Source organism: Notolepis coatsorum (genome assembly GCF_963971535.1).
Source record: "Notolepis coatsorum genome assembly, chromosome: 16".
NCBI lineage: Eukaryota > Metazoa > Chordata > Actinopteri > Aulopiformes > Paralepididae > Notolepis > Notolepis coatsorum.
Window position 1 is genome coordinate 20,091,288 of NC_140180.1, and position 26,929 is coordinate 20,118,216.

Here is a 26,929-nt window from a genome sequence, read left to right on the forward strand (position 1 = left end):
ACAGAGCCCATTGCCGGTCATCACTCATGAGGAATTGTACGACAAGCAGTGCCAGGACCCTGTTACTGGTAGAGTCAAATTCTTTATAGATAGAGGCCACCGCCCATCTCGAAGAGAGAGAGTTCATGAGTCAAAAGAAACAAACCGCACACTGAGGCAGTGGGGAAAACTCACCACCAAATTAGGAGTGTTGTACCGTGTTTCCAAACACGCTGTGAGTAAGAAGAAGGTCTTTCAATATGTTGTACCGAGCGCTCTGAGAGGACAGGTGCTGAAAGGGGTACATGATGAGGCTGGTCACCAGGGCCAGCAGCGCACATTGTGGCTCACTAGACAACGTTTCTATTGGGACTCCATGGAAAAGGATGTCAAAGAATATGTGAGTCATTGTAAGAGATGTGTACTGAGCAAAGCACCTGAGCCGGAGGCTAGGGCTCCGCTGGTATCTATAGTCACCACTGCACCACTGGAGTTGGTGTGTATTGACTTTTGGTCGGCTGAGGATGCCAATAATAAGTCCATTGATGTGCTTGTTATAACTGACCATTTTACCAAACTAGCGTGTGCTTATCCGTGTCCCAATCAGTCTGCCAAGACAGTGGCTAGGGTGCTCTGGAATAATTTTTTTTCCGTTTATGGTTTTGCAGCCTGCATTCATAGTGACAGAGGGGCTAATTTTGAGAGTGCACTCATAGCAGAGATGCTTCAGATGGCAGGGGTTGAAAAATCCCATACCACGCCATACCATCCTATGGGAAATGGACAAGCAGAATGTCTAAATCGCACTTTAGGTAGTATGATCCGTGCTTTGCCACCTCGTTCCAAGGTGAAATGGCCTCAGATGTTGAACACTTTGACGTTTGCTTATAATTGCACAGTGCATGAGACCACAGGGCTCCCACCCTTCTTTTTGATGTTTGGTCGCACTCCAAGATTACCTGTCGATGTTATGTTTCAGAGTGTCCTTTTGGATGGAGATACGGTGGATGTGGATAAGTATGTCCAGTCACTGGGAAAGGATCTGAGGGAAGCAATGGCACTTGCTCAAAAGCATGCTGAGAAGCAACAGACCAGGCAAGCTGAGGTGTATAACAGACAGTTAAAGGGACATTCGGTGGAGAAGGGGGATCGGGTCTTACTGGCAAATAAGGGGGAGCGAGGCAAGAAAAAGCTAGCTGACCGTTGGGAGAGTGCTGTCTATACTGTTGTGTGTAAAAACAGTGTGCTGAACATATACAGTATCCGTCATCCTGTCACAGGGAGGATTAAGACTGTTCATAGGAATTTGATTATGCCCGTCAATTTCCTGCCTTTGCCGTCATGGGATGAGCCAGAGATTGAGGTGTCTATTCCTGGCACTGTTCCTAGTGAGGAAATGACAGATGATTCTGTTCAGGATGAGCTGAGAACTGCCCGGTGGGTTGCTCATCTTCCCGAGTCCAGTGTGGAGGGGGTAGTAGATACCAGGATAGGGATGGGTGTATCAGAGCCAGCAGAGGAGCAGGTGGGAAGTATGGGTAGTGATCATCATCATAGAATTACACTTGAGACACATAATGGTGAGGAGCAGGAGTGTAAACTGAAGAAACCACGCCATCTTTGGATGGAGGGACCAGATGCAGATGTTGAATCAGAGGAGTCATACTCTGTAATTGTTTATCAGGACAGTGATCAGTCGTCAGACACGACGACTGTGGAATCAGGCACTGAGGACATGATGGCTTCGGGGAAGGCCCCCTGTAGTTCATCCTTACTTGTTCCAGTGTGGGAACCTGAGTCGGTCATGTCAGGCACTGAGGACATGATGGCTCCGGGGAAGGCTCCCTGTAGTTCATCCTTACTTGTTCCAGTGTGTGAACCTGGGTCGGCCGTTGTCACTGTCAAACCGAGTGTAGTTGAGGTACCTCAAGGGGTTTACACTAGGCTGGGGAGGCTCATCAGGCCAGTTAACAGGCTCATTCAGACGATGGCTGTACAGAGAGTCGGGACGCTGCTGTCATCTTAAAAGATGTCTTGATTTTTTTTCTTTTTAGTGATTCTTTTTATTTATAATTTTTTTTCTTTTCTTTCATTGATTTTGCTGTTTGATTTTCTTTGAGCAATACTGGTAGTTACGGTTGTCTATTGCATTAGACATGATTTGGTAATTTTGGTGTATTCCATGGTATAAATATGTACATGGCATGTTTTTTTGTCTATGGTTGGATGAGGGATTAGCTACCCTTTATTTTTCCTGATCCTTCATCGGATAGCTTTTGAGCTGGTCAACCTATTTTCTAGGTTTGGAATTAAGGGAATACACCGAGTTACATGTGACGCGTTGATTCATTGTAATTTTTTTATTATTTTCTGTTTCTTTGGTTTATACTTACGCTGTTGAGTTGATTGAAGGGAACACTGTCCATGATCTGGCATAAAACAGTAGGGGAGAATGTAGCAGAGTGAAGTTGTTATGCTAGAATCATGGACAGAAACTGTTATCTTTTATCTTAAATAAGTAGGCCAAGACGGAAACACTCTTACTTTGAAGGAACAAAGTGGATCGAGCTCACTCTAGTGTTGTGGAGGGGTGCCTTGGTTACTAGTTTATATTAATTTCCTCATATTGAGTTACCAATTCTCCAAACAAAATCTCTTTTGGGTCTTTTATAACGGGTTTAGAGAGGATAGGATATCTTTCCATTGAGTATTTGTTGTATTGTAAATACTTTCAACCAATGTACAAAATGGTTTAGCCGGTTTGTCGGCAAGGGAGACGCCGGCGGAAGTGGTCGCTCTCTTTGAGTTTGCCGAGAACGAGAGCGGAGGTACACGCTTTCGGTTACCTAATATTGGATTTAATTGCTATGTATAACTTGTAAAATTGATTTATATTTTGGTTTTGGTACTGAAATACCCTGTTGTGTAATGACATTAATTCGCCCTGTGTAAAACAGCCATAGTACCGTTGTGGGCTAACTCGTATTCTGTTTGGCGATCACAGGTGGACTACGTGATGATGGTCGCTTACGCCATGTTTTTGTGTACGTGCTGTTTTGGTTTGCTAACAGGTATGAACCGTTGTTTTTGTATTTCGGTTTAATTAATGCTTACACACTGTCTTTCATTTCATATTATTTCCTATGTTTTTGCTGAAGTTGACTTGTACTGAGCTACATGTATTTAATAGTAGCTAACAATTGTTGTAACTGTGGATGGCGCGCTGTTTTGAATGTGCGCGCGCGCGCTCTTTGAGTTTGCTGAGAACGAGAGCAGAGCTGGACTACGTGATGATGGTCGCTTACGCCATGTTTTTGTGTACGTGCTGTTTTGGTTTGCTAACAGGGAATCACCAATAAAACACCATCAACTGAGTACCGTTGTCTGAGTCTACGTCCACCTCACACCAGACACAACGCAGATTGGATCACGCTACAAACACACACACACACACATACACACACACACACTGAAAAGCCAAATGAATGTTACAATATCACAATTATCACATGTGCTTCCAGTGTGTTACGTGTGATTTATATGATTCCATGTGCGCTTAAGATTTCACATGTTCAATTTGCCTGTGAAACATTGTTTTTCACATATCTGTGACTGACAGACTGACAGGACAGTCAGTCTGACGTAGCTACTGGTGAGCAACACCGGCGCCCCCCAAGGAACTGTGCTGTCACCCTTCCTTTTCACCCTCTATACATCAGACTTCTGCCACAACTCAAGCGGGTTCCACCTGCAGAAGTTCTCTGCCAACTCCTCCATCGTAAGCTACATCACCGACGATGATGAGGAGGAGTTTAGAGCCCTAGTGGAGAGCTTTGTGGGGTGCAGCGACAGCAACCACCTCCAACTCAACACCAGTAAGACCAAGGAGCTGATGGTGGACTTCCGGAGGGGCAAGAAGAGGCCCCCCCCCGATTCCCATCACCATCCGAGGGGATGAGGTGGAGGTGGTGGAGTCATATAAGTTCCTTGGGGTATACCTGAACAATAAACTGGACTGGTCGGACAACACAGAGGCCCTCTACAGGAAGGGACAGAGCAGGCTGTTCTTCCTGAGGAGACTCAGGTCCTTCAATGTTTGCAATAGACTGCTGCAGTCATTCTACCAGTCTGTAGTGGCCAGCGTCCTATGCTGTGGCATGCTGGGGGGGGCTACATAAACTCGAGGGACACCAACAAACTGAACAAGCTGGTGAGGAAGGCTAGCTCCGTGGTGGGAGTCAAGCTGGTCAGACTAGAGGTGGTGGCAGAGAAGGGGATGAGAAGGAAGCTGGCTGCTATCCTGGAGAATCCCTCCCACCCATTATGCAAATGACATATCGTCAACTTGTGACTGCAACTTATTCCTGTTTGCGAACGACTCAGCCCTGCTGGTCTCTGACAAGAACAAGTTGCAGGTTGAAAAAAACCCTCAGCTCGGAACTAGGCAAAATCTGCATTTGGCTCGCTGATAACAAACTATCATTACACATGGGCAAAACAGAGTCCATTCTCTTCGGTTCAAATAACAAACTCAGCAAGACCGACGGCTTCTCAGTTACAGTGGGTGACAATATTGTCACAAGGAAAGATGAAATTACCTACCTGGGTTCCATCCTAGAGGCAAATCTTTCCTGTGACAAAATGGCATCCAATGTAATAAAAAAAGTCAACCAATGAACTAGATTCTTGTACCGGATCTCCTCTCTGGTAAACAAGAACACCCTAAAGACTCTGGCAGGAGCACTCATTCAAGGGTACTACGACTATGCTTGCACCTCATGGTACCAAAGCACCTCAAAGGCGCTAAAAACAAGATTACAAACATCACAAAACAAACTGGTCAGACTACTACTTGACCTTACCCCTAGAACCCACCTCACCCCTGCCCACTTTGACAATCTAGGATGGCTTAGAGTAGACGACAGAGTACAGCAACTTGCAATGGGCCTGGTCTACGACTAAGGTACCCATGTACATGTCAAAATACTTCCCAAAGCTCAGTAAATACCACGACCACAACACCAGAGGAAGCTCAACAAATCATGTTAAACCCAGATTCGGCTCAAACAAGGGACTAAATACGTTTTGCAATTATGCCACATCAATGTGGAACGCCCTACCCAAAGCTGTAAAGGAATGTGAATCCCTACCCACATTCAAAACCGCTTTTAAAGAGCACCTACGGGAGGCTGCAATTCGAAACTGGCCACCGTAAATGTCCAAACCCCCCACCCCCTCCTAATAGACAGTCTCCTCCCCACCGCATGTATATATTCTCTCCCCGCCGTATGTATATTTCTCACCCACCCACCCACCCCCTCCAAATGTACAGTCTCCTCCCCACCGTATGTATATTTCTCTCCCACCCACCCACCCCCTCCTAATGTACAGTACCCTCCCCATCATATGTATATACTCAGGATCTATGGGTAACAGTACTGTATATTTGAATACCGTTTATGTCACAAATGTATCAGTACTAAATACCTGTATGTCCCTGTGCCATAAATGTCATGTATGTTGTGTATGTCATAAATGGCAATATGAATTGAAAATGGGGGACCCTGATGTAAACAAGACAAACGTCTTTCTCTGGTCTGCATCCCCTTAACAATTGTGTGTATTGAGCCGTACTGTATTGTACCCATTCTGCAATCTGTTAAATAAAGTTTTCATTCATTCATTCATTCATTCATTCATTCATTCATTCATTCATTCATTCATTCATTCATTCATTCATTCATTCATTCATTCATTAATTCATTCATTCATTCATCCCCCTCTACGATGAGCTAGTCAAGATGAGAAGCACGTCACAGACTCATACCCCCCCGACACTTAACTAACCGCCTCGGCCAGTCCTTCATACTAGCGGCCATCAGGCTCCACAACAGTGGGCAGGGACTGCTGCCAGATATCCAACTACTAGGAACCTAGTAGCTGACTCCCACCTAAAAGAACAATATATACTTACCTTATGCATACCGCACCTTATGTGTATACTGTATACTTCATCAGAGCATATATTTAGCATTTTAGCATTTAGCATTTTTAGATTATATATTAGATTAGATTTAGATTATTGGATTATTAGATTATATATTATAACTATATTTATTGTAGGGCAGATATAACTGAGAGGGCATACATACCCTCATCTTGCACCCTGTTGCCCATATGCGCATGTACAGAGTTAATTATATTGTTTACACTGCCTTTTTATTCTATTTTTATTTTTACTTTTCCACTGTACTATAATTCTATGACCTGTACCATGTCTTCTACTACCTGTACCTCCCCTCCCCCTTACCCCATGCTGCTATAATGCCTGAATTTCCCCAAGGGGATCAATAAAGGAATATCTTATCTTATCAGCCCATGTAGTTCTCATGTGATAATAATGCGCCGAAGTAGACGTTTCAGCCGCATGAACCGCAGACATTAAACACACGTGAAATAATAATTGAAAAAAAAATGTAAACACCCTTAGAATCGCTTAAGATCATGTGTGAATTGTTCCGTAAACACGTTAGAAACGTGAGATAACAGGTGATAGTTCACATGTGAAATTCCTGTGGCTTTTCTGTACAGGAACACTATTTATAAGCACAAGAGAATCTCTGCATACACACACATACGCACACATGCACGCACGCACACACACATAGAATAATGCACGTCCCTGACTCTCATTTTGACTCTAAAGATCGAATGTGGAAAATTATCCATTCAAGCTGCTGGAGGAATAGCTCATAGCCAGGGGTGTAAAAAGTACCCAGATATTATACTTAAGTGAAAGTATGGGTACCGTCTAAAAATCGTACTCAAGTCAAAGTCAGAGTATCTGGCTAAAAACACACTTAAAAGTAAAGTAAAAGGCAAAAATTTCTACTTTTAAATGTACTTAAGTACTAAAAAGTAAACACTTTTTTTCTGACTGTCTATTCTTCTGATAGCAGGTGTTTAATCAAATATCCCCGCTTTCTAGTCTTGCACAAGGACCAATCAGCATGGGTATGGGCGGGTTAATTTTCCATTGATGGGGATTTGATTGGCTGTTTTTAAATAAAGTGCGGCGGCAGGATTAATAACGTTAACGTTAGTTCGGCCAGAGAAACATATACTAATTAAAATTGTTGGACCTGCGAGATTTGTACTTTGTAGGTCTGCATTTTAAATGTAAGGAGTAAAAAGTATGTTTTTTTCTTTTGAAATGTAATTGAGTAAAAGTACAAGTATACAAACCTAATAATACTCGAGTAAAGTACAAATCCCCAAAAATAGTACTTAAGTATTGTAACAAAGTACAATTACTCAAGTACTTTACACCCCTGCTCATGGCGTATGAGCGCTCAGGTCAGAGTGATGTCTTTATGGATTTACTTCCTGATTCTTCTCTCACCTCAGAGGGCTACATTCAGCCACGGCTCAGCTGAACGCCATGGGAACGGGCGACGCACACAATGTTTTATTCACCGCCGAGCTTGTTAATATTACAGATGTGCGTCGGCGTCGAGTCAAGTGGGTCGAGTTGTCTCAGCTCTTCTCGGCTTTGAAATTAGAACGCCTGAGAAATTAGTTCTGGTGGGTGTTATCAACATAGCCCCAAATCAAGCTCCTTCACTGCTGATTCTTGGGGCCAGATTAACCCTTTCACTGCCGCACTACCAAACGGTTAACCCTTTCACTGCGACAATACACAGAAGGTTAACCCTTTCACTGCCACACTACAGAAGGTTAACCCTTTACTATCCGGTAAAGGTAGTGTGATAGTAAAGGGTTAACCTGCTGTTGTGTGGCAGTGAAAGGGTTATATATCGTACTTGCATCGCGTCCCGCTCTTAAGCCATACCGAGATATACCTCATCTCATGTACCTATTGTACTCCATCAACGAATAAAACCAAAATACACCCCTCACCTGCCAGGCCCCGCCCCTAGTGGCGTGCTACTTAGTACTGGGCATGGCCACCACTCACTCTTCCTCTATTTTCGTTTCCATCATAGCGGATGCAAGTCACCCTATGCAACTAGTTGATATGAAAAGTTTAGAGAAATTAGGTTTGAGTGCTTACCGAAGATTTGCCTACCCCTGAAATCTTCGCGGCATGTTCTGGCGGTTCTGCGACTCTGCAGCGGGATGCATTTTCGATGCATCTCAGCGTCGAGTTCTGTAGTCTCCTTGTCTTGTTGACAGCAGACAGAGGCACAGCGTGTGAGGTGTAGCTATCGAGCTACCTCGCACAAGGTAGGACTTACGCCACTAGGCATTATCGCTGGTGTTAGTAAATGCTGCTTGTTGTGAGTTGTATATTGCGCCAGGGGCAGGATGTTTGGGTAAACGTCCCTCTAAGAGGTGGACGTTTCCCAGGCTGTCCTGGAGCGCGCTGCTAATACTAAATGCTATAAATGCTGGGTCAATGTTCTACTGTTCCCCGCTGTGTGATATCACTAGGCATGACAAATGCTGGCGTTTGTGATGTGCTCGAGTTGTCCCGAGAGACAACCGAGTGTGTATTGGCGCAAGCGGCGGGATATCTGGGTAAACGTTGTTGTTTTCCCCGTTATCCTGGAGCGAGCGGCTAACGCTATGCTATATTAGGGGCTACTGTTTTCTGTTCTGTCTCTCTGCTACGGGAAGGTCTGTCTATACTACGGTCTTCCCTCCTCTCAACCATTCATGCTGACGGTCAATCGGTGTCTACTGGGGGAGTAGTGCGGGGGGGGCTTTGTTTACCTTCATGGGTAAATGGGCTGAGGTCTAGGGCTGGTGTGCTGTTGTGAATATTATGAATGAATGCAGGACTGGTTCTCTCTGGTCCGCCTCCCCTTAACGTTGTGTACATGGGCTTGCCCATTCTACAGTATGTTCGTGGTGTTAGTTAATTTATTCATTAATCCCTTCATGGTGCACACCACAGTGGAGGTTGCTTTTTGCAACCACCACTGGTGCTCCGTGTTAGCATCAGTCCTTTGCTTTCGACATGTTGAAACAGTGCCCCGCCCGGCCGACGCCATGAGGTGGGTCGGCTCGGCGAGTGGCTGGTGGGCTGCTAAAGCCTGTACCGCCACGGTATGGAATTGGCAGCGATTAGTAACTGTGTTCGAATTGCTGTTTTTTCTATCAAAAAATGGTGTCTGGTGGCGGGGCCTTGAGGGCCAGCCGACGTCGACACATCGCGCGAGGTTGTTGACGTTATTAGCTTTGACCCAGCCGCAAGTTATAACCGCTCAGGGCTCCCCTCTCCGCAGAGGATTTTGGTATTCTGCTGGAGCGCGGGCGGTATTTGTCCTAGGCCCCACACCGCCTCACACCGCGTAGCCAGAAGAAGAGAGAGCACGGCCTCGTCAGCAGCGATGACGAGGCCCTCGACAGGCGGCCATGTTTTCCCCCGCCAGAGGTATCCTGGGCGTTGAATCGACAGGTGTCCACAAGGCCGACAGCCTTGGCGGCCGAGGGATCGGCCATGTTGGATGGGCTCGGCTTGGAATATACAAGTCGTCGCCGTCCTGCCGCGAGCAGCCCGCTCTCCGATCACTCCCTCCCCCAACACCAGCGGAAAAAGGGGGCTCTGATTCTTTCCTTTGGCTGCGGGCCGCGTGCCTTCGTTGAAGCGCATGCGGCCCCACTTTTCGCTTCTCATGGGGACAGGGGCTGACACCCAGTTGATGGCTGAGCCTGGGTCTGTCCGTGAGAATGTTGTGCTGTCAAGCGGCTCCCACACCATAAGCTGTGTTGGTTGAGTCTGGTGTTACGTCTGTCAACTATAAGTGTTGTCAGCAGGGGGGCTCGAAACCTTTTTGAGGCACACAGTGCGGGCTTCCCCGACCTCGCCTTCGCCAGGCCAGGTATCATGTTGGTGCCTCCCACTCCCGCGAGATCGGCAGTGGTCTGAAAAGAAGAGGTGCGCGTGATTTAGGTGATAGTAATATCACTGCAGGGCTACGGTGTGTAGGAACCCATGGGGTCCTCACGCCTTGCATGTCCGGCTGCAGAACAACTCCTCAGCATGTTCTGGAGGGGTGTTCAGTGGGGGGGCTTTTGTCACCTAGATTGATGTCAGCTTCCCCCGTATCAAACCGGCCCATTCTGTCGGGGTCCCCCCTTGGGTGCGATTGCCTCGTGGGTAGTGTCAGGTTCCGACCCGACTCCACGGAACGCTCTGCTTGCACGGGTCCAGGGTTGGCTACGCACAGCGGGTGGGACCGGGCCGCCTATCTACAGTTCCTGGCGGACCTGCGCCACATGGCGGCGGGTGCGTTGGGAGTGTCGTCACATATGGCTACAGCAGTACCATATGTCGAGGTGGATGGAGAGAACGCTGAGGCGGGGACTTGTATTTACACAACCCCACCCGTTTTCGGGTTTGGTACAGACCCCATTGTCAGGGTCACCAGCAGTGACAGCTCTGGTCAACGAGATCCAATCTCTGTGGACGAAGCAAGCCATCGTCGTGGCGTTTTCCTCCCGGTGTTCTCTGGTGCCTGAGAAATCGGGAGGGGGGGTGTCAGACCCATGCTGGACCTGTCCCATGGGAAGGTTCGGCATTTTTTGGATCGTCTCTTACCTGTTGAACACTGTCAGGTGGGGGTCTGGTTCTCCTCCATAGACCTGTAGGATGCGTATTCGCATCTCCGATCTTCCATCCTAGGGCTTACCTACGCTTCCTTTGCAGGGTTAGCGTATGAGTACCAGAGGCTGCCGTTCGGTTTTCTCTGGCTCCCCGCATCTTCACCAAGTGCGTGGAGGCCGCACTCGGGCCTCTGCGTCGTCAGGGGTTACGAAGTGTATTCTGCCCTGACGACGTTCTGGTTCTTGGCGGTCAAGGTGGATCGTCGGGTCTCGTACCAGGCAGGTTCCTACCAGCCTGGGGTTTGCTGTAGACTGGAAGTAGAGTACTCCTCTTCCCAGTCAACGGTGTGAGTGCTATGGGCATCCCTCTCAGAGCGTGTTGTCGACACGCTCGGGAGGTTCCATCCTAGGATGGTTACGCTGCCAGGAGGGGGTTACAGAGGTGGGTTTTTCCAGTATGGAAATAGACCCGGTGAGAGGCAAGTGGAAGCGGCTGTCACACGTCACGTTTTTCACCGACGCCTCCCTCGCTGGAGACGCGTCGGGCCAACGCAGTAGGGGGCAGCTGGCAAACCGTGCTGCCCGGTCTGCGCTACGTTCAATGTGTTGGTATTGAAAGCGGTCCTTCTGGTCCTCAAATGGTGTTGATCAGGATGGACAATACGACGTCAGTGTCGTATATCGACAGACAGGGAGGAGTACGCTCCCCCCGTCTGCACCGGGTGGCGGGCGGCTGGCTATGGGCGTTCTCCATCTGCGCGGCCTGAGGGCTCTCCACATCCCCGGCAGGGTGAATGTGGGTACAGGTGTAATGTCGCGGGGCGGTCCTCACCCTGACGGGTGGGGATTACGTCTGGACATAGTCAGGCAGGTCTGGGACCGATGCCGTGCCGCCTGGGATTCTTTCCCCCATACATCTGTTAGGTCAGTTGTTGGGGCGGGTACGTTGAGGAGCGCAGGTCCTTGATCCTGATTGCGCCAGACCGGGGTGCAGCTGTGTGGTTCTCGGTCCTGATCCAGCTACCGCCATGGCCTATTCCTTGGTTGGCGAAGGCCCTCACTCAAGCACACGGGTCGCTGTTCAGCACCCGGTGTTGTGCCAACGTCTGATGGTTTGGCTGGTAAGAGGGTAAGTCTGGAGAGGATGGACCCTTCTGTGGTTGATACCATCCGGAATGCGCATGCTCCCTCCGCTGTCGCGCTTACGCGGGCAGATGGCGTATGTTCCAAGAGTGGTGTAAGGCGGGGGGCAGGGACCCGGTGTCCTGCCCCCTGGATACTGTCCTTGTTTACCTCCATTCTCTCCTTGATAGACTGTCGGCTTCGACGGTGAGGGTATATGCAGCAGCTATATCCTCTTATCATGAGGGATTTGAGGGTGATGTTTTGTTCAGCCACCCTCTTGTGAAGCGTTCCTGCTTGGCGCTCGACACGTTAAGCCGGTAAAACGCTCTTTGGCTCCGAGTTGGGATCTTCAATTGGTCCTCGTCGGTTGTCCTTGGCCCCGTTTGAGCCTCTTGAGCAAGCGCCGTTGGGACAGCTGTCATTCAAGACTGCGTTCTTGCTGGCCGTCACCTCCGCTAAACGCGTGGGTGAGCTCTGTGCTGTGTGCTCTCTCGGTACGACCAGAGTGCCTGTCTTTTCGTTCCGATTGCGGTGCCACTCTGCGGCCTAATCCTGCCTTCGTGCCTAAAAATATCCGGAGTTCCTTCCGCTCCAGGGATATTGTGGTTCAGGCGTTTCATCCACCTCCTCACGCTAGTGAGTTGGAGGCGGGCCTTCACCTGTCATGTCCGGTCCGTGCTTTGGGGATTTACCTCAGCCGTACTCAGGGCCTCAGGGCTACCGATCAGCTTTTTGTCTGTTACGGTGGTTCTCGTGCCGGTAAGGCACTATCGAAACAGCGCCTGTCCCATTGGTTGTGCGAGGGCATTGCCCTCTGCTACACGTTGGCCGGGCTGGCTCCCCCTGGGGGCGTCAGGGCGCATTCCACTCGTGGGGTGGCGGCCTCTGCCGCTCTGCTGGGTGGGGCCTCGGTGGAGGACATCTGTGCTGCAGCTTCATGGTCCTCCCTGGGTCCCTTCGTAAGGTTTTACCTCATGAACATGACCGGGGGTTCTGTCTCCCAGGCGGTTCTGAGGTCTGTGGCCTCTCCTGCTTCCCGTCCTTTGGTGGGGTAGCAGGGGTGTGTGGGTATGGGCCACAGTGTGTTGTGTCACACGTGGTTCCGCCTGTGCTGTGTGTTCAAGGAGTTCTAGTTCCCTCTTGTTCGCACTCGGGTGGAGTTGACTGTGCCCCCTCTTCATTAGGAAGGATGGGGTGACGGGACTCCCCTTTCCCCTTGATGTGGGCTTACGGGTCCTCAGGGGGTGCATCTGTCGGGCCTCGCGTCCGCTCTACCCCATATCTCGGTATGGCTTAAGAGCGGGACGCGATGCAAGTACGATATATAACGATTTATATGAGTACTGGCTAAGCGTCCCGCTCTTAGCGTGCCCTGAGTTCCCTTGGGGAAACTTTTCTTTGGAAACGATTTTTTCCGAGGAAGAGTGAGTGGTGGCCATGCCCAGTACTAAGTAGCACGCCACTAGGGGCGGGGCCTGGCAGGTGAGGGGTGTATTTTGGTTTTATTCGTTGATGGAGTACAATAGGTACATGAGATGAGGTATATCTCGGTATGGCTTAAGAGCGGGACGCTTAGTCAGTACTCATATAACTAGGTTATATACATAACCTATCGTTAACCTTCTGTGTATTGTTGCAGTGAAAGGGTTAACCGTTTGATAGTGTGGGAAAGGGTTAATCGGTATGTGTATGTAAAATAGACCACTTTTAACTCATTCAGCGCTAGGGGTCGTTGTTTACCTTCTGGGTAGAATGCCATCGCTTTGTTCAATGGGGAGAAAGCCAAACTTGCGAGTGCTAAAACTATATGAAATATTATAGCTATGGATCTAATACCCCTGTCGATTGTCAGTGAGTTTCTTCCAGTCAACATGCACGAAACAGAAAAAGTTTTCATACATACATTTCCGTTTTATACCGTGATGAATATGAGTATATTTCCAGAGCGTTCTGTCTAATCTCAAGAAACTCGAGCAAACCGTGCTTCAATGTATTTCCTTAGAAATCGTGCCATTTTTCGCTTGATTTATGAATCGTTCTGAAAATAACGCTAGATTATCGTTATTATGTCTCCTCATGCACCCATGAAATGGGGCTTGGAAATTTATGAAGTTTGGATATGTACGACACAATACTTCAGGCTATGGACCCAGGGTGTTTTCTCAGCCATACCATGGACTACTAACTACTACAGAAAAATGTGAGTAACACGTTTTTCTACAACTCAAGTTCAGACCTATGTTAATCTATTTCATTAGCACTAAAAGTGAATTTTATTTATTAGATCAGAAACGTCAGAATGTCATCTTTCAAAAGAGACAAGGCTCATGCATGTGCTATAAGTATAAAGTATAGTATTTTGGTTTGCAAAAAAAGTATGCAGTCCTCAAAAACGGGGGCGATTGTTAACTCTTTGGACGCCACGCAGTTGAGCATCGTTTGTACTTACCACGCCGACACTCTAAAATATAGGAATAAGTGGCGGTGTTTGCAGGGCTATAGCTATATTCTATAATATTCTATGGATACAATACTATGGCCCATTTGACATCGACTATCTATCGTATATGTGTTAAAGAAAAAAAAATGTCATCCATACATTCCCGTTTTATACCGTGGTGAATATGAGTATAGTTTTAGAGTAATCCTGTCTAATCCCAGAAAACGACGCTATGCAGCAATACGTGCATTTCACTAAAGACGTTGTCGTTTCTCGCCTGTACACGCTACTATTTCGAAATCAGATCTATATTATTGGTATTATGTTTCATCATGAATGCATGAAAGGGTGGGGGGGGGGTCGTTTTTTGATGCTTTGATTGTCAACAACGGCACACGTTGTGGGGTAACGTTACACACAAATGTTGTGATCAAAGTGAAGTCATGGTTGGATCACAGCAGGATTGATACCATATAGGCCTTACCTTCACTAGGATGTACCCCAAAAAGAATATTCCAATTATCTGATCGCGAGTCCCAGTATTGGTGTCGATCGTGTCGCCAACATAATCCGCCACACATCATGCACCGGGAGCATTTCACGCTTCTCAATCCGATCGGGACAACTGCTCCATTTGCACAACAAAGAAAAATCCGACCGGAGACTTTTGATCGGCGCACAGGCCAAGATATAATGTTTCAAAGGGTGCTCGATACTGCCACCTGGGTGGATGCTGCCGGTATTGCACTTTGGCATTCTCAGGATAATTCCCCATGTTAATCCCGAGTCCCTGTAATGAATGGAAATATCGAATAAAAGAAATAACAAAGAAAACCCGACTATACTCTGGTCTGGCACTGAACGGTTGGTGAGTTAACCCGACTTTACTCAGGCCTGGCGCTGATTGAGTTAAGAGGTCAATATAAACATAGACAGCTGTGTCCCTAAAATGGACATCAGAGCATCACGACTTGAATCTGTGATGACATTAAGTGTCACTTTTTGGAGTTGGCCCGCTGACAATGAATTGATGGCCGACTTTGTGTTTGAGTGATTACATCCAAATAGGTTTTTTATTTAAACGTAGCTCTGAAAGGTAAAATTTATCGATATCCCAGTAAACTCACCATGGTTACTGTCAGAGAGTCCTAGGAGTTCTGGTGTTCCGCTCAAGGAGAGATATTGTACAATATTATAGAAATAACATCCAAGATCTTTCTACCTAGCATACCCAAATGTCAGTGTATTCATGCATGTGAACCAGATGGGTTCATTGATTTGATATAATTATAGTGTTTGTGTGCGTGTGCGTATCTGTGTGTGTGTGTGTGTGTGTGTGTGTGTGTGTGTGTGTGTGTGTGTGTGTGTGTGTGTGTGTGTGTGTGTGTGTGTGTGTGTGTGTGTGTGTGTGTGTGTATGTGTGTGTGCATGTGTGTGTGCGTGCGGGACCACACAGGGAGGGCAGGCAGGGGTCAAACCTAGTACGTCCCTGTGCTACGAAGGGGGGAATAGACTATTAGCGATTAGCGGCAAGGCCCCAGAGGGAGCCTGCTTCAATTACCGCACACAGCATGCTGGCCCAGCCGCAGCGTAGGGAGGCTAGCTGTAACCACGCCTCCAGAGCCACAACGGTGATATCACACCTAGAGGTGACTTCTCTCGCTTTTTTAGATATACTTCCACAGAGAAGGAGGAGAGATCAGCCAGAGATCCAGCAGGGTGAGGAGGAGCTGGGCTGTGATGTGGACTGAGAGTTGGGTTGAGGATCATCAGGGTATATTATGGCTTGTCTCTGCAGAAAAATGAGAAACAAATATCAGTAACGTAATTACACCTCTACTTGTCTGTCTGTGTATTTGCGTGCCTCCTCCTCTCCTCTAATGGCCTCTCCTTTCCTCTCATCTCATCCTCTCATCTCCTCACCTCTGCTTTCTTTTCCACTCATCTCTCATTCTACTTTTCTCCTTTGCTTTTCTCTCCAGTCCCCTCCTATCCTCTCTTCTACTTTGCTCTTCTCTCTTCACTTCTCTTTTCTTCTCCTCTCCTCCCTCTCCTCTCTTCACCCAGATTCGGCTCAAACAAGGGACTAAACACGTTTTGCAATTATGCCACATCAATGTGGAACGCCATACCCAAAGCTGTAAAGGAATGTGAATCACCACCCACTTTCAAAAACACTCTCAAAGAACACCTACGGGAGACTGCAATTCGAAACTGGCCCCTACAAATGTCCTAACCCAGTTGTACAGTAAATTACCAAGTATGGCTTTGTCAGTATTCCAATGTACAGTGTACAGTGTCCCCCCCCCCCCCCCACCCCCCCACCTCTAATGTACAGCCGCCAGCCACCCACCCAACCCCACCCCACCCACCCAACCGCCCCCAATGTACAGTTCTGGACACTTTTTGTATCACAAACAGTACTGTATTTGCAAATCTGATATGTCATAAATGTATAGATGTAGCAGTACTGTCTATCTGTATGTCATGTATGTCATATAATGTTATGATGAATTGAAAATGGGGGACCCTGATGTAAACAAGACAAAAGTCTTTCTCTGGTCTGCATCCCCTTAACAATTGTATGTATTGAGCTGTACTGTACTGTACCCATTCTGCAATCTGTTAATAAACTTTTCAATCAATCAATCAATCAATCAATCCTGTCCTTTCCTCATTAATCTCCTCTCCTCTCATTTCATCTCCTCCTCCCCTGCCCTCTCCTCTCCTGCCCTCTCCTCTCCTCTCATTTAATCTCTCATTTCATCTCCTCCCCTGCCCTCTCCGCTCTTCTCCTCTCCTCTCTTCAGTCGTTCTGTTCAGAATGTCTGAGTGTCAACATGTAGATTTCTTCATGCACCGCGAACTGGTTCATTTCCTGTTGCCATGGCCACGGAGAAAGCTGTCAGTCTCAGTATGTCACATGTTATAAAAGCAACACCTATTAGCATAATAGGAAAACACATACTGTGTGCGCGCGCACGCCCACCCACACACTCACTCACTCACTCACTCACTCACTCACTCACTCATCTGATCAAATAAGACACATTCCATGTGTGCCGAATTCAGTAATCTCACGGATCAAACCGATTCGGAGGCTAGGAGAATGTTGCATAATTATTGCATGGTGATTAACATCCATTACGGTTTCTGCTACTTGAAACTCCATGTAGCATAATCAGACAAGCCTCCACACAGTGAATCACAGAGAGACAGCCCTATTGCTGCGTCCCACTGGAACAGACAGGAGCCTCCACAGTCCACACAGTGAATCACAGACAGACAGTCCCACTGGAACAGACAGGAGCCTCCACAGTCCACACAGTGAATCACAGACAGACAGTCCCACTGGAACAGACAGGAGCCTCCACAGTCCACACAGTGAATCACAGACAGACAGTCCCACTGGAACAGACAGGAGCCTCCACACGGCGAATCACAGACGCTGCTGTGTCCCACTGGAACAGACAGGGGGAATACATCGTTTGAAGAATTATCATCATAGCATAATGTACTGTAGGTTATTCTAAACTTGTGACGAGAGACACGTTCATGGAAAGCAGCCAGTACTGAATGTACTCCTCGTGGATTCATGGGGGAGGGGGGGGGGGGGGGGGGGGGGGGGGGGGGGGGGGTGATGGAAGGAGGGGAAGACATCTTTTGTTTGCTTATAAGAAGAGCAATGGCCTCTGGGGATGTGGTATGTCTCTTTTATGTGAATTAGCTCATCTAACGCTGTACAGCTGAGAGCAGTCATAGGGAGTGGGGCCCCACATGGTTGTGGTAAGATATTCTAATTTTAGTCTATTTCTAATTAGTGCAGAAAGCATATTGTTTTTGTGTGAATTTCTTTTTCTTTTCTTTTTTAAAGAAATGCTTTTGCAAATTCTCGTGAGATGGTAAATGGTAGCAACATGAACTGGTTGGAAGTTCTGTGTAAATGCTTTCTAACTAATATGACCCCAATTGGCCTAAAGGGGGCACTATAATTAAAGGTCAAACTTTTGAACTTTGAAAGGTCAGAACTCCTACACCGTGAGTTCAATTTACACGAAACTTGATACAGACATCCATCTCTATGCCATCTACAAATTTGCCTCAAGGAACCATAAAGTCCGCCATATTGGATTTTCTGCCATCTTGGATTTGATGTAAAACACATTTTTGACATCTCCTCCTAAACCGTTGGTCCAATTACATCCAAATGTGCCGTGTATCATTATTGGATCAAGCTCATCAAATTTTGTATAAGGCTTGTTAATATCTTTTTCAGTTTTTAAGATATTAACCAATGAACTTCAAAAGGCGTGGCTCAGCACAAACATTTATGCAATTGAACAACCGTTAAGTCAATCATCACCAGATTTGCAGAGTATGTCCAGATAAGTACCCGTAACACACCCTGAAAATGTCATTCAAATCGACCACTAGGGGGCACTACAAATGTAGAAAATGTGTGTGAAATAACACAAATCGGATAATGTCAATGTTTTCTTATCCAAACATTACAAAACCTGCAGGAAATGTTTCATAACACTGCTGAACCGTGTGAGTGAACTTATTTTGCAATCCTAATGATTAATATTGGCTTGAAACCCGCTGATCGCCACTTGCGGCTATATTTTTTATAGTATTTAAGAAGTAAATTTTTTTGGTGAAACGGCGCGTTAACAAATACCATTATGACAACCTAAACACTTGTTCTGTATCATAGTGGATCCGCTCGGCGTCACTCATGCACTATCCCCGCATGTGCACGCGCACTGAATAAAGACCACAATGTACCTTTATATCCCAATATTTGTCTGACCACACCCCTATCAGCTTACCTACATAAGCAGGTGTGTGGTCACCTGCTCTCCTCCTTCTCGCTTTCACCACAAGCCTTCGGAGATCCCCACTTGACGTGTTGCTAGTAGGAGGAAGTTGGAAAACAAGAGATACGTTGACATCATATCTTTATTTTCTCTCTCACTATTTTCGAGAAAATACGGCGATATTGTCTTCGTACTGGAGTGTCTGGAAGATGATGATCATTCTACACCTCCGTCGGGTTTCGTATTGGGAGTTTATGCCGCTACATACCTCTCAACTGCAGTCCTCCTTGCTGGGGCTGGTTGCGGTAAAGCATTTCAGCGACACAGCTGGACTGTAGGACGCGCTGCTGTTGTGAGAAGCGGTGGGTTCCAGGTTGGTGAGTAATGTTTTGCTTGCGAGCTCCACTTGTCTGTTAGTGCTATGGGGGCTAGCTGACAATGTTTACGAACACCGGCCCCAGATTAGGGTCTTTTGTTCAGCCTCTTAGGCAACGGCGGAAGGCCTTGGTCTGAAGCCCATTATAGTTAACTAGTGGGCCACGACCAGTAACACTGGTGATCCCTGTGTTTTCTGGACGAGTGGATGTTTCTCTGTCACCGTGAGGCCCCGTCTTTCATATACAAATGAGAGTATACCCTCACGAGGAAATATGGGCATGGATGTTCGTTATCGGAAAATCTGTGTTCAAGTCAGCTACGGCCCAGATGGGACTTGTGCTGGCTCCGTCGGATGTTGGTAAAATCACCATTGTAAAACTGTGTTAACATTTCGTTTCTCTTCTCTCTTAAACAGTGAGGAGGGTTTCAGAACGGCGGCCTGTCTGAGTGATTGTTATATCATTGTGTACAAGTTCAGGTGATAGCTGCTTAGCTTACGTGCTAGTGGTGGCCTACTGTTAGTCAGCTGTTAGCTGCGGCGCTAGCCTGTTGTGATCACTAGGCTAGGAAACGTTAGCTTGCATGCTAGTTGTGGCCTACCTAGGCTAGGCTAGGAAGCGTTAGCTTGCTGCTATCGGCCGAGGGCGGCCGTTAGCTTAATGCTACACTGTTGAACGTGCTGTGACTATAACATGTTTTAAACACTCTTGACTACGACGTCATCTTTGACAGAGGATGTTCGTCGAACCTGCCCTGAGCCAGGACGGCGAGGACTGCGTCAACAAGGGGGACCGTAGCGGCGGGATGGAGCGGCGACACTGCCCAGGTCGACAACACAGGACGGCTGTGTTTACTACGGTGCCTTGTTAGAGACTGCAGTTTCGCTTGATCTGCGCTCAAGGTAGGCAAGGTCCTGACCAGACCTTGAACACTTCTTCTTGCTTTCCCTTCTAAATGTTTTGTAAATAACGATGTTTTCCAAAACGAGTGTTGCTGCACTACATTTAGGATACGACGCGAGTTATGTGTGAATTGTCTTGTCACTGGTAGTAGCTTCTCCATGCAAATCGGGTTGTTTGTTACAGATGTGAAAATGATCTGGTTTGTTGTGTTGAGAAACATTGTGTGTTCATGTACCGTGTACTCACAACTAAGGGGGTTAAACTAACCTATAAAGCTATGCTTAGTGACATATGAGTAAAGAATGATTCTTTTTTCAGCCTGTAATGACAATGAACAGTGTGTTCACATATTAACAGGTTTACCTGTTTAACTGGCCGTATTAAGGGTAAAGTAGGAGGGTTGTGTTTCCCCCCGGTTCCCTGGGGACTTCTTCATCCTCCTCTCAGACATGTTGTTACACTATATTGTGTCACTGTGTGGTAGGGATACGATGTAACCCTTAGCTTGATTGCTGAGGTTGTGCTAAAACTGCTTGAGGAACTTTATTTTCCTAAAAGAAAAGATTGTTTGGTCGCTTTTCGTGTGTGCTTAGCAAGGCCTGTGGCCGATACTAATCGAGAATTATGTATTCTCTCATTATGAAAACGGCGTTCCTCTGTAGAGTGTTTTTGCCATTTTTTGTAGGTGATAATGGGTTGTGTGTCGTGTGACCTACAACTGGGTTGGGCTGGCCACAGAAGCACATGTGTAAGTTTGGTACCGGGGCTCTTGGAGGGCCCTCTCTATTCTGTGTTTTTTCCTTAGTAAAAATCAGATAGCAGGTTAGCACATGCGCTGTGTGAAGCTGTTAGACGCTTCATGGAGCTGACTATGACTGTGTCATACTCTTTTTGTCATTACATCGTATCATGGGTGTGGGGTCGTAAAGGGGTGAACTGGTAACCTTTCCTCCCCTTTTTTCTGTTGGTCAGGGGTAAACCCACCTGTCCTTCAAGGTTCCTGTCACGTTGCGGTTCGGCACGTTACAGGGTGAGGGGGGGGGGGGGGGGGGGAGGGAGTTTCCTGGTCCCACACCCTGGAATATTCGGCGTGTGCACCGCAGAAATTCCCCCGCCATATAGTACGTCACTGTGCGCGTCTCTGTTGGTAGGACTTCCGTGTGCTGTTCAGGTCCATATGATGGATCTGTTTCGGGGGGTGGTCAGGGCTCCTCCTCATGAAGCTCCTATTCGGGCCTTCTGTGAGTTGGGACTCTCCTTCCATGTGAGGGAGCCTCCTCAGAGTACAGAGCCTCCTCCTCAGATTGTCAAGGTGAGTGGAACCTCAAGAAGGAGTCCTACTCTATTGTGTGTGTATTCGATTCAATTCGATTATTGAGTGTGTATGGGTTCAGTGCCTCCTCCCCGGAGAGCCCTAAAACCAAACTTGTACATGGCTCAAGGTGCAATATATTCTTTTCAATCTGTACAGCTCGCGTGGGAAGTCTCTCTGGGGATTTCCGTCTCCTTCCTATGGGAGGGTGGTGGGATGTAAAAATGTGAAAGAATGTTACCCCCGGCTTTGTAGACTGGGATACATACTGTTGGTGCTTCCTTCTTTTCTATTAAAAAGAGTTGGAGTTAGGAAGTATCACACCCCTCTTGTCGTTCCCCTGGGCGCCTTGGGGATTCAATGACAGGTCTAAATAGCCTGTTCATTGATGTGGTTGTGTCCCGACGCACGCATAGTGCTAGCTCGGGGTGTTCTGTAATCAGGCGACTGACTGGCACGCCTTGGTTGCTTGGGGTTAAAACGGCGTTTTTATAGAGCAACTGGGATGGAGGTTTTTCCTCTTCCGACGACCTGTTTTGGTTGTCGACGGATTCTCGTTCATATCTGGGGGATGATGACGGAATGGATCTGAACATATGTAGAGGGGTCTCACGCCCTGGGGGTGGGCCACCGGGCGCGGTTCGCCCCGAACGTCTGGGTGGCGCCTTCTTTTCATGTTTAAGATCAACACGCATATCTGCCCCTTCTCCTGGAGTAGGCATGTCGGCGTGGTTAGGGCACGGGACTGGTTCTGGTCACGCTGGTCCGGATCAGTTAAACCCGTTGTCCGCCGGGGATGCAGATCTGCTGTTCTGGTACCCTGAGGGACTTGGGCTTTTTTCAGGGGGAAAAATGCCAGGTCGGTCCGGGTGTCACAGGGTTAAGCGCTATGGAGACCCTGGTTGGGTACATTTTGTACTCAGCACTGTCGTAATGGCTTACGGCCATGCCAACCTGTACACGCTCGATCTCGTCAGATCTCGGCCGCTACGCAGGTTGGTCCTGGTTAGTACTTGGTTGGGAGACCGCCTGGGAATACCAAGTACGGTGTGCTTGGGGCTGGTTCTCCATTATTTTCGCTCCTCTCTCACGCATGGCGAAGAGGGGCCTGTTGGGGTGGTCTTTGACCTCCTCTGGTGACCATGTGCTTCCCGTATCGCCGGGCCCGGTCCGAAGTAATGTTTCGTCGACCCGTAGGCCTGGGTTAACCCTTTTTTGAAAACTGAAACACTTGTACTGCGGTATAGCCGGTGTATACCCGCAGGTGTGTTTTGGAGTTTTTTCTTGAGGGGTTATAGGAACAACCACCGCATTGGGTAACTTGGGGTGGTTGATTCCCTGGTGTGTTGGAGCAGTGTCAACTCCCGTGTTACCCGGTTGAGGGTGCCCCTGCACGTTCATGACCTCTGCCAATCGTGTCAGCCTTCTCTGCCTCAACCCCTCTGGGTGGGTTTTTTTTAAATGGAGGCTTGGTCATGCAACAACGTCAGCATACGCCCCTTCCGCCGGGGCGGCTGTTTTCAGCTGACTCCTTTGGCGCCTGTCTCGTCCGCAGTCTCCAGGCTCGGGTTAACAGCCTGTTGCCTGGTTTTTTCCCCGGTGCGCTGCCTGCTTCCGTGGTAAGTCTTGTTATTACGGCCGTGCTGACTGTCTGTACTGCAGGGTCAGTGTGCCAGGCGGTGTACTATTGGGGGGACAGGGCCTGCTCGGCTGAGGGGCCTTTGTCCGAATACGCTGGCGATGTGGGGGGCGGGGTCACTAAGTGCCCACCTGGTGGGGTCTTGATGCTGGCATCATGGCCTTCTCCGGGCCCCCGTTCCAGGGGGTCCAGTCCCTTTGGTGGGTCTGGGCCTTCCTTCGCGCTCCGCTGCTACGGCCTTGCCACGGGGTTGGGTTTGCCCTTGACCCCGTGATTCTGGGGGCAGTAACGAGGTTGTTCCCTCCGTTCATTCCCGGGTGGCATGCGGGTTGTGCGTGTGTGTAGTCGTGGGGTCAGGCCACGGTCTGCTCACCCTGTGCGTTGAGTTGCTTGAGTGCCTCTTCGCACGGTCGGGTCCGTCGCCCTCCCGGGAAACGGGGGGGTGCCCTCCATTAGGGGGGGTCGGGGGGGCTCGGCCCTCCCTGTTCTGATGGTTGTGGGGGGCCTTCAGCGGGGTGTATTTGTCGGCCGGTGGCTCCGCTCGGCCTCCCTTGTGCATGAGTGACGCCGAGCGGATCCACTATGATACAGAACGATAGGTTATGACTATAACCAAGTTCTGTTAATAGTGGTGACGCTCGGCGTCCGACGCCGCTGCAGCCCTTGATCTCACCTTGTGGTGAAAGCTTGGGAAGGAGGAGAGCAGGTGACCACACACCTGCTTATGTAGGTAAGCTGATAAGTGTGGTCAGACAAATATTTGGATATAAAGGTACATTGTGGTCTTTATTCAGTGCGCGTGCACATGCGGGGATAGTGCATGAGTGACGCCGAGCGTCACCACTATTAACAGAACTTGGTTATAGTCATAACCTATCGTTTTGTGGGACCTGTGCAGGAACCTCTCTTGGGGTTGGACATTTTAACACAGAAATCTATTACTAAAGCATTACATCACGCGCAGGAGTGGGTTGTGAGAATTAGGCGGACAGTAATAAAATTAGCAATCAATCAATCAGCTAATTTTATTACTGTCCGCCTTGTTTCCAACTGGTTAAGTTTAGGCACTCTTTCGAAGTTGCTCTCTTTCGAAGTTGGTTAAGGTTAGAGTTTGGAATCAGGACTGGTGGTCTATCGCCCTGCTCTAAAGACAAACTCTAACCTTAACCAACTTCGAAAGAGAGCGACTTCGAAAGAGTGCCTAAACTTAACCAGTTGGAAACAAGGCGGACAGTAATAAAATTAGCAATCAATCAATCAATCAATCAATCAATTCATTAATCCACGCTCACTTAAAACAGCGCACCTCCCAGCTGCTTCTATAAAAAGTAGGTAAAAAAAAATGTATTTGCAATTAATCAATCAATTTGCGCAATTTTTATTTTGTTCCACAATGACTCATGACCTATCAATTACATCATCCAACATTGTTTAAGAAACTAACACATTCGCCGTGACAGAATCGTTTTTCATTTAGTCTTTATGACCCTATCACCATTATCCTTTCGTAACATTTACTGTCCGCCATCTTGCTTGCATTTCTAAAAACTCGCACGGCGGAGTGATAGTAATTCGGTTGTGGGCGGGTCCTGGGACCAAGAGCGTGGGGTTATTACAAATACCCATGTGTAACTTGACTGTTTCAGCCAATCAGAATCGAGAAATTTGCATGCCGTTGTATAAAATCTTTTTTTATATATATATTTGAATGACAGACATCTATTACAATATTTTTATTTTATTTATTTGTATGTAATTCTTTTTCATAGATTTTAATGACAGAAATATAATATAATATAAATGTAAATTCTCTCCTCATCTTATGCCCGTCTATAATTATGCCAATTTTATGCTAATTTCATGCCGATTTTGTGTCTACATTACTGCTGTGGAGCACTTTGGGCTGCAATTCTTCTATGAAAGGTGCTATAAAAATAAAGTATATTATATTATTATTATTATTATTATTATTATTATTATTATTATTATTATTATTATTATTATTATTATTATTATTATTATTATTATTATTATTATTATTATTATTATTATTATTATTATTATTTGTTACATTTATAAATAATCAATGTAAAACCAAATCACATGTTTGGTCCTGTGGTCGACCACTTATATATATATTACATCATGGCCCACTTCTGTCTTACTGGAAGAATGAACAACAGAAAAACACACCAACGTAAATAAATTTTCCATGGGAAAGCAAAACAAAAGTAGATCCAATGTCATTTTGTCTGTTTTTTTTGTGCCGATATCGTCGGCACTGTATTCAGAACAGGGTGACAATGTTTCCGTGTAGCAGGCCCGAGCACAACAGCCTCCACAGCGCCGTTGACGTCACAACGGTCGCTCTGTCCAGGAGAGGCTCAACCATATGGGCAGACCTGCCGGTAATCCATAAACACAAGCACGCGTGGGTGCACACACACACACACACACACACACACACACACACACACACACACACACACACACACACACACACACACACACACACACACACACACACACACACACACACACACACACACACACACACACACACACACACACACACACACACACACACACACACACACACACACACACACAGACACACACACGAGACACAATCCCCTTTCCTCACATGGGACTAAAGGCAATTGGATTAACGCCTGGACTGCGAGGACTCTTTCCTGTTCCTGAGTAGCCTTTGCCGCCTGAGAGAACCTTCGCAAAGTGTCATTTCCTGGAGGAGAGAGGGAGAGAGATCATCTTTAGATCCAATATGGCAGAGATGGGTGTTTCATCAATGGCAAAGTTGTAGAGCAATGTCAGTATCCAGCCGCTTCAAGTTGACTTAGACTAGACGACAGAGTACAGCAACTTGCAATGGGCCTGGTCTACAAGATACACTACACCACTAAGGTACCCATGTACATGTCAAAATACTTCCCAAAGGTCAGTGAAGTCCACGACCACAACACCAGAGGGAGCTCCACAAATCATGTTCAACCCAGATCCGGCTCAAACAAGGGACTGTGAATCCCTACCCTCCTTCAAAACCGCTCTCAAAGAGCACCTACGGGTGGCTGCAATTCGAAACTGGCCCCGGTAAATGTCCAACAATCCCCCCCCCCCCCCCCCCCCCCCCCCCCCCCCCCCCCCCCCCCCCCCCCCCCCCCCTCCAATGCACAGATTATTCCCCTTCGGATGTATATATTTTTCTGTATGTCATAAATGTCCTGATGAATTGAAAATGGAGGACCCTGATGTAAACAAGACAAAAGTATTTCTCCGGTCTGCATCCTCTTAGCAGTTGTGTTTGTATTGAGCCGTACTGTATTGTACCCATTCTGCAATCTGTTAATAAAGTTTTCAATCAATCAATCAATCAATCAGACTCCTTGTTATAGCGCCACCATCTGACCAACATGGGCGATGTGCCGATCAGAGGCTGTGGAGATTTTCTTTTATTGTTATAAAAAAAATTGATATTCAGCTGGTGCCTCTGGGAGTCTGTGGGAACCCTTTGTTGCTATTTCTGGCAGGGCAGGTAAACTGAACTGAATCATGAGGGAAGGTATTACCGTTTGTTTGTTTTCATATTGGAACCTAACATAATTGCAGAAATAACAGTGGTAACATATCCGTCAGTTCCCAAAGCTCATCCTCTCCGCAGAACCTTTCTGTCCGGACAATTAAATGAAAGACGAACGTGGACGGACAGACGGACGGACACAATGGATCAATAGCTGGTCCCCC